Genomic DNA, 14,215 nt, shown 5'->3' with positions numbered 1-14,215 from the left:
AGGTGATGTGTCGGGTGGGGGAGTGTCTTAGCTCACAGCATAGCTAGATCATGGCTCTGAAAATTACTGATACGATTATCTTTTTGGAGTAATGCTAACACTTCTTTGGAACTGCTATTGAGCATCTGTGTGGGAAGAGCCTGCTGTTTCTGAGCCATGTTTTTTTGCCCATATGATGGCTGTATTGCTCTTTGTTCACTACTGTGTTCCAGCTCCTGGAAATTAAACTCTCAGGGATGATGACTGCCTCTTCAAATGTGGAGGAAGTGTCAGGAAGAAGAAAAAAAAAAATCAGGAAAGAACAGAGTATTTATACCACAATGCGTAGTCAACGTCCCACTTGTGATACAGGTAGCTAATTCACATCCAAAACTTGGCCTGGCTTCAGTCCTGGTCTAAACCACAAGTGTCACTTTTGAGTAGATGTTTATTTGCCATGTCCTGTGGTCTGGTGGTCATTTGGACAGCTGGGGATTCCAGGGTTTACCACATGATGAGGCGCAAGCGCAAAACCGCTACAGCTCTGAACGCAAATGGTGGCATGTATGATCTCCATGAAATGGCAATGCCTGCTCAACTATCTTGATTTTAAAAGTCTACAATTTTTTTTTTTTTTAATGTTTTCCCTTCTTTATAATTTTCCAGCCTTGACAGTCTTTAGAAGTGACTAGTGCTTTGCCTCTGCTGGCTGTCAGTCTTGTACTCAAAGATCTCAGTATCTGCAGCTGTAAAGATGCAAAGTGGGGAGCAGACAGCAGTTCCTGATAGCGAGAGAAGGGCACTGGTGCTAATCCCGTAAATCCACAGCGGGCCCCTCCCTTGTGTAGAAACCTGATCTTAACTCTTAGATCCTCCTCGCTGTTGCTGTGATACTTAAATATAATTCCTACTTCTTAAAACAAGGTGGAAGGGTGATAGATCTAATCAGATTTAAGGAGAACCGTATGAACGAGACTTATAGACGTTTATCTCGGCATCAGGATCTTACTCTGGGTTACTCAAGAAAAGATGACAAATGGCTGTCTTTTTGACAGTGTACAATATAAAGCAAATGCAATTCCTAAGCCTCCCTTAAGCCTCTGTGGCATGATTAAGTATCTTCCAGTTGCGTGGTTAAAGGCTAAAATAAGTCTTGTACCCAGGAGTAGTGGATGTGGGAGATTTGTGAAATGCCTGTCCCCAGCTACTTCCATTGATGCAAATGGTAGAGGCCAGGCTGTGGTGTGTGGGGAGGGGAACTGAAGAGAGCAGACTGGCTGAATAAGATGATAATGCGTGCAGTTATGGCTAATGAGAGTTTGTTTCCTGTAAATACTCCCAGAGGTTTTACATAGTGAGAACAAATGCAAATGCAGTTTGGAATATGCTGGTGGGTACAGCTCAATGTTCACAATCCATGAGCTAAAAAAAAAAGGGGGGGGATTGAGGTTTGGTGTGGTAGGGTGGGTGTGTTTTGTTTTTATTTAATATGTATTTTTTTCCTCCCAAACCTCCAGAGGTGCTTGCTACTGAGTAAGTGTTAACATTAAGCTGTAGAATGATGGAGTTGCACCTTGCAGCACTGACTTTGGTCAGTTGTGCTGGGTTAACCACGTGTAGATGATTCTCTTCTACACCCTTCTGGAAGAAGAGATTTCTCCCCTTCTTGTACCTTCCAAAACCTGACAGACAGTGAGATCTTAAGATCTATAGCTCATAATATTCAAGATCCTAGAATCAAAGTGGTGTTTCTGCTGTTTGTCTTCCAGAGTGAGACTTGAGAGCAAAATTCCCAGCACTATTCTCCACAGGGTGTTTGCCACATACCTCTCTGTCAGGTTCTGCTTTGTTTGTAGCATTAGGATGTAGTTGGATCCTTCTGTCAACAGAGGCAAGTGCATATGTTAGACTTCTAAAAAAGGTATTTTAACATGTAAGGTTTGCAGTGGGTTGGTTTTTTGCTTTGGTGGTTGCATGTGTTTTGTTGTTTTTTGAAGACGTTTTGGCTGTGAAGGTTACAGCTGGCATGCAGCTCATTGGTATTCTCACTATGGGTAATGTCTTTGTAGGAGAGGAGACAACGCATCCATGTTAAGCTTCTTTTTCTTGTAGCACACTCTTAGATCTGGAGCGGAAACTTCAGAGAGGTCAACTAGTCAATGAAAAGCTGGTTCATAGTTGTGTTTTTTGACGGCAATTTGGTGACAGTGATGGGGAAACTCTGTGTACTCCCCAGACAGTCTGTCTGTTGACTCATTGGTTTTTTCCTTTTAGCAATTTTGACTTGGTGTTTTTCTTTTCTCTTTCCCCAGTGCCCTCACACCACACCCTTCCTGCCACTCCACCCAGTAATGTTTTCCTACATCTTTTTTGTTGCTTTTTAAACCTTTCTGCTGCTGCTTCTGAAAACTGAGGGCACAGAGAACACTCTTCCCTCTTTTATTTGCAGCAGGGTTTCATATAGTTGAAAAGATATCATCATGACCCTTACTTTCTCTTATTTTGGCTGAGCTCCAGTTCATTCTGTTTTTTTCTTTTTTTTTTTCCTCCCAGATGTCATGTTTTTCTAATTCTGTGACGATCCTGTTGCTTTTGGTTGGATTCTTTCCAGCTGATCTTTTCTGAAATTTGCTGAAGACTGGATACAACATCGTGCTGGAAGCTTTATCAGCCACAAGTAGGACAGAACCGTTGCTCCACGATTCTCACGTATGTTCCTCTGTTTGTTCCTGTATGGCATTTGCTTGTTTCTCAACCAAGAATTTTCCAGTTTCAAAAAGTTGCTTTGAATTTGGTCTTCCAGCAAGGTGGCAGCTTCACTGTAGCAGCTTCCTCAAGTTTGATAAGTGTCATTATCTCCATTATTTACATCAACAATATTAGAATAGTGTGGGACCAGGACAGATCTCTGCAGAGGTTGTTCAGTGTGTCAGGCTATTTTGTCAGTCTTTCAGTGTTTTTCAATTCCAAGCAACTGGTAAATGCAGTTATCCAGTCACTTTCCAATATGCCATAAGATGACTGCATTGATAACTGAATGACAGTTTTCTTAAATTTTCTTTAGAATGCAGTTTGAATCTTTTGACATGGTTTTGCTACTATCAAGATGCAGTGTCTACTGCTTTGCTCTTCCTAAAATATATTTTTCTTATTCTGCCGTAGTAGTAAGTTGAGTTGGTTTGACCTGGTTTATCCATGAACAATCAGTTTTTGTTGAGTTAGATCTCTTATTTTCTTCTTGGTGCTAGCACATGGGTTTAATGGCAATCCATATGCAAATAAGCAACAACTCTCTTTCTTCAGGTTCTTTCCACTCCTTTTCCCTCCCATTTCTTTAGGATATCACTGTTTGCCATTCTCCAACCTTGTAAATCCTCTATGAACTCTCAAAAATCACTGCTAAAGGCTTGAAGCATGAAGAAAAACCTGAACTGCTCAACATGTTCATGACCAAATGTCATGAAATCCAGCTAATCTGAGAGAAAGCTGATTCATCTAATTAGTGTCTGATGTGTGCTTTCTATTTTCTTTTTTGTTTTGTTTTGGCCTTGTTACCTGTAGCTTTCTTCAGAAAGTGATGAGTGGACTGAGCTTTCCCTTAATGATTATTTTATTGCCATGGAATTATAGAATAATTTTTTAATATTTTTATGCCTCTTGCTTCACCTTCACTTATTTTGGTATTGCAATAATTGTTTTCAGGCTATTGCTTTTAGAGGAGTGCAGATTAATGGACTTTGCTTGACCTCTTCAGCTACCAAGGGGAGAAGAACTAACTGTTGCTTGCTTTTGGTCATATATGGGCAACAGCAAAACTTAAACATGTTTGGTCTGAGGATTAACTGGAAGCCAGTTAAAAACTGGAGATGAGAGAGAACAGTCAGTAGCAGAGAAAGCTCTCTTCAAATACAAAGGCAAGTTCTTTCGTCCAGAATCAACCTGTTGAAACAGTTAGTGGGCAAATGCCAGAAGGTTGAATCTTTACCTCAGCTGGTTCTGTCAGACTTGGGTTGGAGAACATCATTTAGTTGATCAGCTCAGCTATAATTCAGAAGCCATGTCAGGTTTTATATATGGTGCTTCTGCTGCTGTCTGAAGCTAAAATGGCTTAAAATAGAAAGTATTGGAAAAAACTGCTGAACCCAAAATGGCTAGATTATCATATGATAAACTGGAGGTTTGGTCCTGTTTCACCACCAGGTCTAGAAAAGTGTTGGATAAGGGGATATTCAGAGAGCAGAGACAGTGAACAATGCTAATACTGTTCACAAAGTAAGAACCTTCTGAAAAGGCACATAGAGTTTCAAGAACAGATAGTCTAGTGGTAACAAATTTTTGTTGGCTCGCAGCTGTCTTTCAGGTTAGGATCTTGTCTTGAAAGCTCTGTCATACAGTTGACATCCCTTCTGCAAAATACTTGATAAAAGGGCAGAGTAAATTCCTCATGGGAACTTGTTCTTCCAGGTCTAACAAAAACGAGCTTATGATGAAGGTGCAAAACAAGCGGCAGTAAGCTCATGGAGGCAGGTAGACATTGTTGGAGTAGCCTGTGGCTATTTCAAATTTTGTTCTGCTCTCCGTGCTCCAGAATTAGCATGCTGCAGGACGGTTGTCACCCCTTTGATGGAAGGTGGGAAGACTGACTTGGAAACATGCAAAAGTCTTTCTTTGATCATCTCTCATTTCTTCTGCAGAAGAAGCATATTGTTTGTTAGACAGAGCTTACATAATCCTCCTTCTGTGTGTATGTGTGTAAACATATTTAACACAGGCCTTTTGTTTCTTGACTAGTTTAAATTTATCCATAGTGTACGTGCAGTGTGGAAGGGGATAGAAGAGGGATGAGTAACAGGACGCATTTTGGATTTCTTCTCTCCTCTAGTGCCCCAGAATGTGTACGGACTCACAGCAAGCAAAACGGAGGTGAAATAATGTCATCGTTATCTTCTATCCATGCCCTACCCTGTTAAGAGCAAACTGACTGTCTCTTTAGCTAATCGGTAATATTGCAACCCTTGCTCTTTCCTTGCTGGGTTTTTTTCTGTCGCACAGTAGCTGGTAGAGAGGCTTTAAATGCAGAATTAACATATAAGCCTGTGCCATTTTTGGCCAGCTGTTAGTATTTAAAATCTTTAAAGTCACCCACTAAAGACAACGCAGAAGAACAAAAGTCAGCCTGGATATGTGGCATGTGTGCTCTTGTTTAATATCGTAATTCCTGGTATGGCCAGGGATGCATGCCAGCTTTGGCAGTACAGGGCACAGTTCAGATACTTAAGTACTATACTAAAAATAACGGAACTATTTTAGACTGGGACCCAATTAGGGAGAGAATAACTTCTTACTCTGCAGTCAGTAATCTGAAGTAGCAGGCAGGCTGCAGTGTGCAAGTAAACCTGACTGTTTTGCTTGCAGAGTTGCCAGTTTTGATGCTGCTTTCTCACTGTGTTCCTTACGTGCTTTTCCAGAGGTTAAAAAAAAGATAAATTTAAAAATCATCCTCTTAAGGCAGACTTTGTGTGCTTTAGTGCAGATTTTAATGTTGCAGTGTTTAATAGTGTTACGTAGAGCTCCTGATCCTCCAGTAGTCACTTAGGAAATTCCTAGAAGGCAGGGAATGAGAGACAAGAGTTGCTGCGTGGTGCCCTCCCCATCGCAGTGAGCAAACTCCTCCCTGCCCTGTGGAAGGGCAGTGAGGGTGAATCTGGACAGCCAGGGAGCAGAGAGGCTGATTTGAAGATGGTTGCTTTTCCCCTGGTTTGCCTACTGCCCATGGAGGAGAAGGTAGCACTGTTCCCAAAATGTGCTGCTGCTTACTTTCCTGTGTTAGTAAGTACAGTGAAAATAACTTGCAAGTTTAAGCATCAAAAAACCACATTACTTTACCCGTCAGTAGTTTCTCTCTGATGGTTTTATTTTTGTTGATGCTGCTTGCTGCCACCTTCTATTAGATTGCGTGGATTTCAGTGAAGAGAATTAGGGGGATCTCAATTTCTCCATGCACAAGGCATCTGGGGTGGTGGGGAAGGAATGAGCATGCTCTAGCATCTAAATCTTCTGGTCTTGAAGGGCTCTTGGGTGATCAGCTGCATTTGCTCCCAGTTCTTTGCTGCTCGTCAAGACAGGTTTATGGATGAGGGAATGCTTTACGGAGCCTCATGGAGATGCTGGATTGGATAGGCTTGTGCTGATGCTTGAGATGAAAGCTAAATGCACCTAAAATTTCTATTTTTGTAGTCTGCTTTCTAGCATGCTATTTTGAGAACATGAAAAAGCCAGAATCTTTTTGGTGTTGTGACTTTCATGCTATTTGGAAAGTAGCTTTTCATTTTATACAAAATAAGAAGCTGATGAGGTGTTCAAGGCCTTGCTCAGCTGTGGTCTCTTAACAGCTTTCAGTATAATGTTGGGCTTACGTCGTGATTTTGCAGTTTGTGCAGGGAGCTTCATGTTCTTCAAAATCTTAAATTTTGATTCGCTCTTGTCCTGGCCTGAAACGCGAGGGAAGAGACCTCCTAGGTGCCTGTTATGAAAATGGCACCTTTCTTATTCAGTGCTGAAACGTCTTGCATCCTGGACATAGCAAATTCCCATGGAAATTGTGGGAGAAGCACCCTGGTGAAGTGGTTCATGTTTTGTGTTGTAGAGAGCCAGCATTTAGGCATGTGCTTGTCAGCTTGCAAGCTACGTGTATTCTACCATCTGCATAGTGCAGCAGCCTGCGGGACTTGCTGTTAAAAGTAAATGTTACATGGAGGATGCCTAGCAACTGTAGCTTTTAGGTCTGTGCCAAATTGTTCAAGGTGCAAATCTGTTAAATTGATGCAGCATTTTCTGGAGGATGCAATGTGGTGATGCTGAAGTTGCACTTCTGGACCTCTGTGATGTGGCTGTCCCTCCAACTCTCCTTCACCATCCCCATTAGGTTAATATCTAGCACCCGCAATTCACAGCCAGGAATATTATTTTTTCTTTAAAGTAGCTAATGATTTTAATTTGAATGGCAAATGTAATTTGTCGCAAAAGGCTATGTTAATGAGCCTAGCTGAGGGGCAAGTAGCTCTCTGTCCTGCTGTCGCCAGTGGGGGACGTGACCTGGAGCAGAGGGACCTGGGGCTGGCTGCTGGGAATAGCAGTGTCTTGAATGCAGAGCTCATGGCTCAGAAGCCTGCGTTCTGCTGGTACCTCTGCCTGCTCGATGACCTCAAAAACCTTTTTGGGTTTCTCTGTTTGAAAATGGAGTTAGTACGTACTCTTTTAGGGCAGAAAAGGGCTATAATCTGTTTAAGGGTGAGCATGGTTTTGGCTGTTCCTCTCGATGAGCCTAGCCATAGTGGGTCAGACAGTGGGTTAATGAAGAATAGTTTTGTGTGTCTCTGTACCGTTGGTAGTGGTTGCTTATGTAGAAGGTCTGCAAAGAGTTTCCCTCTGCTTTTGGGCCCTGCTGCTTCATATCCTGCTGTGCTGCAGTGCTCTGGAGCGTGCATCTCCATTACTATAGCCGCTATTCCTTGACAAGCTTTCTCCATTGCTTAAACTAAATTAGTATTTTAACACACTGATAGGCCCGGTTCCCCCATGGAAATAATTTTCATGTTTCCCATCCACTTCAGCAGATCTCTTGCCTACCCTTTCCTTTTGTGAGGCCTTAGTCATTCTCTGGGTACTTCATGCTTGTCCTCCATAACTGACTAGATGCCTGTCCTGCTGTCCCTCAGCTGTGTCTCTTCTTCTCCATGCTGAAAGATGCACGTCTGTTAGTTTCTGCTTCAGGAATTCCTCTTCTCTATACTCCTTCTAATTCTATTTTACCCTTTTAGTGTCATAACAGCCTACAGTTTTCAAGAAGTGGGTGTGCTCTGGGTTTAATGACTTGTCATGATTCTGCTTTGCTTGCAGCAGTTCCTTAATTCTTAATACTGTATTTCCTTGTGAAGCATCGTCTGCCTTTTTATTATTTATTTATTTTTTTTTTTTTTCTACGTTGATACTTCCAAGGAAGACTTAAGATTTCTGACACTTAGTTCAGTGGTACACACAGGCAGGGTTATTTTTCTTTGTGCACATTGGTTTGAGTTTGTGGAAATCAGTGTTGCCCTTTTGGTTGCCCATTTGCCCGTGATCATGGGATCGTTTCACTGTGTTTTGCATGAAGGTCCAGCTCCAAAGACTGAACATATCATACTGCCTGCAAACTTTGTGTTGTCTTACTCTTCATCACGTTTCAGAGAGCTTATGGATATATTGAAAAGGATGGTCACTACAGTCACTCTTGAGACTCCCTGTATGGAAAAAAAAAAAACCCACAGTGTTTTCCTACCTTTAATTCTCATCCTTCAATTAGCTGTTAAGGGGGGAACCACTCCTGCAAAGTACAGCCGCTCAGGTTGTTTTAGGGGTCCCTGGTTAAGGATAACATCCAAATATGTCTTTTTTCCTTACACTGTCATAAGCCTTGAGTAGATTTGAGTCATAACTTCTGCAAAAGCTGTACTGACTCTTCTTCATGCCATCTTATTTATTGTCCATGTCTATCTAGTTTTAACTGGTTCTTTTGGCAAATAAGTCACTTCCTGATTTTTCAGTTCCTTGAATTTACCTTGCACTTGTTTCTGAAAACTGATCTGACTTACCATCTTTCATGCTATGTCCAAATCAATTTAGGTGTGACAGAGTATATGTGGCAATTAACAGCTTGGCAGTTTGATGTTTCCCTTCAGACATCTTGGCTGAATTCTTTCCATTCTAGCAACATATTACAGTCTCTTTATGCTGTTCTTAAAATGTCGTCTATCAGCAGTTGCTTAGTGTGTGTATATGTGTATATATGTATATATGTGTGTATATATATATATATATATGGTGCCTGGTGAACTTTTGCAGATTGACATTGATTTTTTTTTTATTTTTTATTTTTTTTATTTTATTTTTTAATGAACAAATATAACATATCTTAAGGAACTAAAACAAAAATAGCCTTATGTTTTCTTCCTGTCAAGAAACCCTCAAGGTGTTTGCAGCTAAGGTGAGTTCTGGGGTAAGAGGAAGGAAGGACTTGATTCACTGTATTTTGCATTAGAATTGATAGCAGATGCCATTCTAGTCCAGTCTTTGGGTTCAGACTGATGTCCATTTTCACTCTGGGAAATGTTTCAGGGTAACCATAAACATGAAACTGATCTTCACTATCCTGACTTCTGGGTCTTTTGCCTTAGGTTATAGGGAGTGCCTGTTGCAGCATCAGTACATCCTGTGTTTCATTTCTGAACTTCAGTGTCCCTCCTCTGCGTTGCCTGTTCTCAAGTTACTGGGACACCAAGTTAACATCTTCCAGTACACTTGGCAGAACAAAGTCGGAGGAATGTACTTCTTGGTTAGCAAACCTCATCTCCAAGCTTTGCAGCAAAAAGATGAATACAAAATTTCCCCGCCTGAGCAAGAAATCTCAGGCAAGCCTCCCACTAGCAAAGGAAAAGACCTTATGTGTCTTTTGCTGTGTTCCAAGCACGTCATGAAATGCTTTCTTGTCCAGTCTGAGAACTTGTTTATGAAACCTAATATTGCCCTGTGAAACTCAACACTTTGCGTCTTAATACTACAGCCTGAGTGATGCTCAATGAGGTGGACAGGGCGCTTTATGTATCAGCTGTTTCAGGCGTCATCAAGTCTAAATACGGCACTTCTTTAGCTGGCACTTGGAACCTTCACCCGCTCCCAGGGAGGGGAAAGAAATCTCAGTGTCACAGCGCAATCCTGTAGCAGATGTATCCTCCAAGAAAATAAATAAAACAGCTGAGTCATTAATTCGTTCTTTTTCTTCCATGCTGCTGACCAATCCCAATACCCTTGTATTTCACACAGGAGGGAGAAGGCAGACAATACTGTCTTTTATTACTCATACCCCGCAGGACACTATCCTCTTCACAAAACACGAGTGGCGTCTGTCTGTCTCCACTTCATGGGAAAGATTAACAACAATTAAGGTCAACAATTAAGATTGTGAAAACCTTCAAATAACTGCAACATCTGCTCTTATGCTAGAATAAATAAAATAAAGCTGGAGCTCTAATTGCCAGCAGAGTACTTGCTCATATCTGTTTTGTAATTGCGGGCTTCTGAAATTCATACTGTTAACCAGTCCCTTGCTGACCAATGCAAATGACCAGTGGTCGGTGCAAGTAGTGGTTTGCCCAAGAGCTACGTGCTGACACTGAGGCTGCAGGTTGAGAAGTAGGAATCCTGTATAAAATTTGGGGCACTGTGAACCTCGCCATGGCACGGGTGGTTAGGTGGCTCCTAAAGTGGCCATGGGATGTAGTCACCCTCGCACCTCAAGCATGGCAGTTGACCCCCTGAATTTCCCAGGCCATTTCAGTGTAAAATAAAACTGGTTTTCCTAAACTGCTGTTGACTCTGACTGGTTTTACTCTTGCTTTGAGACAGAATAGGGTTGTTGGGTAATTTACTGTGTCTCAGCTGACTGTTTTTTTTCCATAAGCTCCTTAAATTTGATGGTATGAGAGCACCTGAGTGTGTTTTGAGAAGGACTTTTCTAGAAGTAGGCATTGAGGCAGCACTGGAAATAACTGACTTACAATGCATGTGGACCTTTTGCTAAAAATAGATATATCTATCAGGAAAAAAATTACAAATTGAAGAGAATGTTCTGAACTTCACTTTTGGAGCATTCATTCAGATAAAGCCATTTTGGGATAAAGGAATGTTCTCTTGTGAATGGAATAAGAATATTTCAGTTGGAAGGGACCTGCAACGATAATCTAGTCCAACTGTCTGACTGCTTCGGGGCTGACCAAAGGTTAAAGCATATTATTAAGGGCACTGTCCAAAAGTCTCTTAAGCACTGACAGGCTTAGGGCATCAGCCACCTCTCTAGGAAGCCTGTTCCAGTGTTTGACCACCCTCTTGGTAAAGGAAATACATCTGAATATCTAGCGTGAACCTCCACTGACCCAGCTTTGAACGGTTCCCACACATCCTGTCACTGGATACCGGGGAGAAGGTTTCCAGTAAGTAGGAATCACATATTTACTTAATTTTGTCTGACTATACAGTGTGATTTCTTAACTTTGCTGATCATTTGCTCTGTAAACGTGTGGTACTTTCCTTTCAGAGAATTAAAACTTCAGTGCTGCTGAAGTGCTGGGAGCTGGAGCCTAGTCCTTCTTGTCACATGTTGTCTTTAGAGAGGGAATGGTTTATGTTCTGACTCAGTGCAAAGGTGGAGTGATTCTGCCCTTTCCAGGGTCTTTTTTTTTTCCTGTTTAAAATGTATCTATCTCATGAAGCATTGAACCTTAAAAGGCTTAACCTGCTAGACAGAGATCTGTATCAGAAGATTCTTCGGGATCTGTTGTCAAAGTCTGGTAGAAAACAGACATGCCTTTCTATCCCCAAGACCATGGGAGAAATTCAGGTGTGGTGCTCCTTGGTTTGCTCAGTATTTATCTTTCTTCATCTGTTGGTAGTGATTTCTAGTTTTCTGGTCAGTGCTGCTGCTGCTGTCATGGGAAAAATTATACCCGTGTTATTTCTGCTGCTTGCTTCACCATTCTGAGTAGTCCCACTGAGTCTGACCAGAGTGCTGCCCTATTGGGCAATGTGTTATTGCCCTTCAGCAGGAGCAGAGTACGAGGGTATGCCTGTGGTTCAGGGGACTTCACTGGGAAGGTTTACAGGTGGGAGCTTCTCTGGGAACCATGGCTGTCTTCCTCTGATATGGAGAGCACTTCTTTTCCTATGGGGCAGCCTTCTCAAACCTGGCTCTGGAAAGGCATCCAGCTTCAGCGAACTTCTGCTTCTGTCTTGTGTTTTGGAGGGAAGCTTTTTGGTTTTGTATAATGAAGAGGTTCTCATTTAGTTAAATGAGACAGTCCTCATGAAAACTCTGCTGCTTATTTTAGGCTGTTGACTGATGAGTTTATTGGACTAGAAAAGATGTGTAGGCAAAAATGGTGCAGAAAAGAAATCTGAGAGTTCCCAAGCCATGGTGTAATTTGCCCAAGACAAAGAATGTCATAAAGAGTATCAGGTGTTGGTGGCAAATTCTGTGGTACTGCTGCCCAATGGAAGAGGGGTGGAAAATACTACAAACTAGGGATTGCTGTGATCTGTAAGCATCAGAGCCTTAGGTGAAGATGACACAAATGCAGAAAGTAGCATGAAAGCCTGTGGTGAGTATTTATGTAAAGCAGGCAGTTTTGTGAAGCCATGTCTTCATGCAGAACTGTGTTTTAATAAAATACTACTGCTAATTAGTGAGGCTGAAATGAAAATCAAGACTTTTCTGGTGCATCTGTCAAATTGATTGTATTAATGATGAGTGAATGCTTTTATAGATCAAAATAAAAAGGAACAAAAAAGAAACTTTTGAATCTTTATTTCATCAATTAACAGTAGCAATTGGAAATTTCAAATTTCTGATATTCAGAGAGGCTTTTGCAAGATAGCTTATCTGCTGCTTTTTTCACAAATCTTTTATTATACTGCAGTGTATTTTGGGAAGAGGAGAACTTTTTGGAAGAGCAAAGTATGAACAAAATCTCTGCCTCAAACAGTAAAGGAAATTCAGGAAAGAGAACCAAGTGCGCGTGCGCTCTCTCTCTATACATATATTTTTTTTTTTTTTTAATTTTTTTTGGTAGCATTTACAGTGCTGAGTTCTGCCATGTTGGCTGAAGGAGTTCTGTTTTGCTTTCTGCACTGCTGCTAAGGAAGCTCTTCATCTGCTTATTGAGGTCATGTATGTATACAAGTGCGTGTGTATAATGTATGTGCATGCACACAGTGAAATTAAATGTTGCTGGGAGAAGCTGAAGCTTTGTCAAGATTGACTTTGCAATACAGAGACTGAGAGTCTGGGGATACCATGGGACTGTTCTGGCATAGTTGTCAGTCTTGTCCAGAGGTGCTGAGAGTTTGAGGTTGTGGTGCTGTAGACTGGGGAGGGATTCCTCAGGCTGGTTTTGTGCCTCTGGATCCTGGATGTCTACATCTGAGCCAGTTTTCTAAATTCCCTTTGTAGTCAGAAAAGAGAAGCAGGTGCTCCAGTGGTGCACTTTGCTGCATCAAGTAGGTTGGAAGGGGCCTCTTGAGATTATCCAGCTTTCTCTGACCTTTTCTAGGTAGCTGCCATGGGGTGAGATGAACTGCATGTGAGGAGTACCTGTTTCTCCTCACAGACTAGTGTGAGAGTGCAGGGATGTGCATTTCCCCTGTGCCTTGTATACGTGCCACCACACAGGGTATGTGACTTCCTTCATGTCCTGTAATAGGGTAATAGGCAGCTCTGTGTGTAGCCTTGGGTGTTGCTTTGTTTCTGTGGACAACGTACTGCAGGTCTGTAAAATGATGTTGTGTGTGGGGACGCTTATGTGCTGTCTTCTCCCTGCTTTTTACCACTGCCAGTACCAGTTGGACAACCTCGAGGGTGGGAGAATGCAGATGGTACCTGTGTGTGGGTTCCAGGCTTGGAGAACAGGCATTTTGTGGGTTAAAATACATCAATAGGTAGGCAAGGAACCTTGGCTACATCTGGAGCCTACACCCTTTGAGAACAAACGTTCCCCTTCAGTGGCTCTGTAGTATGAAGGTTACTTAGGGATGTTTCTTGTTTAACGCGTATCTAGTTAACCTTCAGTGCTGGTGACATTCACTGTTTCATGCCTCTTTTAAGTCTTATAATGCCTGAAACAACATATTTCCTTTATGGCACCCTGAAAAAACAGGGAAGTAGCTCTTAATGTAGGTGGCTTGGCAAAATATTATAGTCAAGTCAAGTATTTGGCCTGCTACCCAGCCTTCGATATGTAATCTTTGGGTGCTGCCAAAATACCATTCTAATTAAGTTAACATAGTCTATGAAGCCTGGGTGGTATTACTTCAGTCATCTTTGCTGTGCTTTCCAATGCTGCGTTTTGAAAGGGCTGATGGAAGCTGTGACACTTGCAAACTCACCAGAGTCTTCATTAAGCTGGGATTTCAGTCACCTTGTGACCTTCAGGATCAAAGGAAGGAATATTCTCTTTCTTCCTCTCTCTGCAGGTGCAAGTTAATAGCAATAAATAAATGTACGCTAATGCACATAAAACATGTGATCAGTTGGCCAGACTTCAGCTTTCCGTTGAACATTAACACATTAACCATTCTACAAAATATTAACCTGTTCTGTAAGTTTATTTTCTGTTTTGTTTACACTTAGTAGGAAAAAGCTATGCCC

The 14,215-nt window shown here is 41.7% G+C and overlaps 1 protein-coding gene across 8 annotated transcripts in view; it reads left to right on the top strand.

The window, feature by feature from the left end:
- GRB10 (growth factor receptor bound protein 10) overlaps positions 1-14,215 on the top strand; it is a 148,387-nt gene that overhangs the window by 13,608 nt on the left and 120,564 nt on the right. For 5 of the 8 annotated variants that reach the window (XM_065052771.1, XM_065052776.1, XM_065052775.1 and 2 more), the window contains exon 2: positions 2,533-2,688. The exons of the other annotated variants lie outside the window; for them this stretch is intronic. The gene's annotated coding sequence lies outside the window, so the exon portion shown is untranslated. The remainder of the gene's footprint in view (positions 1-2,532; positions 2,689-14,215) is intronic. 8 annotated transcript variants of the gene reach the window in all.

This window comes from Columba livia, chromosome 2 (genome assembly GCF_036013475.1).
Source record: "Columba livia isolate bColLiv1 breed racing homer chromosome 2, bColLiv1.pat.W.v2, whole genome shotgun sequence".
Classification (NCBI taxonomy): Eukaryota; Metazoa; Chordata; class Aves; order Columbiformes; family Columbidae; genus Columba; species Columba livia.
The sequence above is the reverse complement of the archived record's forward strand: the minus strand, read 5'-3'. Positions and strand labels throughout refer to the sequence as shown.